A 1093-nucleotide genomic window follows, 5' to 3' on the forward strand; every position below is an offset into this window, starting at 1 on the left:
GGGGCTTACAGGGATGGCCAGGGCGGCGGCGGACCGGCGGTGGGGAGTGTTTTCGGGGCGGGCGGGGCGGCGCACCACCGGCCGCAGGCGGCGGGGGCGGCTGTTTGGCCGGTGGTGGCTAGCGGCTCACAAGGGTGGAGGTTGAACTGCAGGCCCTTGATTTCGTATCCAACGGCTGCAAAATCGACTGACCATAGATGAAAAAGTCTGTCGACTAACTTGTAGCCTCGCCTCTAGTGTGTTTAGTTTCGATAGTAAAATTCAGTTTCGATAGCAAAATTCAGTTTCGAGAGTTAAGTTCAGTTTTGATAGTTAAATTCAGTTTCGACAATTAAGTTCAGAGATCGGCAGCTGATGTATACATGTAGCACTTTGTGGTTATGTATTTTACGTCATCTATTGGAGATGCTATTAGAATCCCACTCAGGTTAACGTTGTCTCTCTTGTCCTGCTTCAGCCTCGGCGTCGTACAACTCACCGGAGCTGTTCCAACGACAAAACCCTCCATCACAGCAAAGCAGTACCTCGAGCTCCATCTCCAGACACCTAAGATCTTCTTCCCCTCCTCCAACAGCCAAGTTAGCTGGAGCATCCTCACCGGCCAACCCAATCGCACTGAGATCGACATGGCTTCGCCAAAAAGGTTGTACACTACTTGTGGTTTGACTTAATCTCACCATGCTTCTTTGCATCCTGTGATCTTACAATTCTTATGAACCAAACACCCAGATTGGCATAAATCCTGTGTTTTTAAATTCTCTATTTTGCACGTGCATTCCTATCCTATTCCTGTCTATTTCCTATCTGTATATTATTAGAATCCTCAAATTCAAAAAGCCCTTACACAATTACTTCTGTTACAGATATGTGTCAAAGAAAACCTTGTGTGGTTTGTCGTGCTCCTGCGGTGTTGTGTTCCACCCCAGCTCAGCCACTCTAATGACGGAAGGGTTCACCATAGCAGGGATCCGCTCTCCAGACTATCTTTCGCCGCCTCAGATCTTCTTCCCCGCCGCCGGCAGCCACGACAACTGCATTACCATTGTCAACTGAGCAGATGACCTTGAGGACTACACGGGTCCGCAAGAGAGGT

Source organism: Triticum dicoccoides, chromosome 5A (assembly GCF_002162155.2).
Source record: "Triticum dicoccoides isolate Atlit2015 ecotype Zavitan chromosome 5A, WEW_v2.0, whole genome shotgun sequence".
NCBI lineage: Eukaryota > Viridiplantae > Streptophyta > Magnoliopsida > Poales > Poaceae > Triticum > Triticum dicoccoides.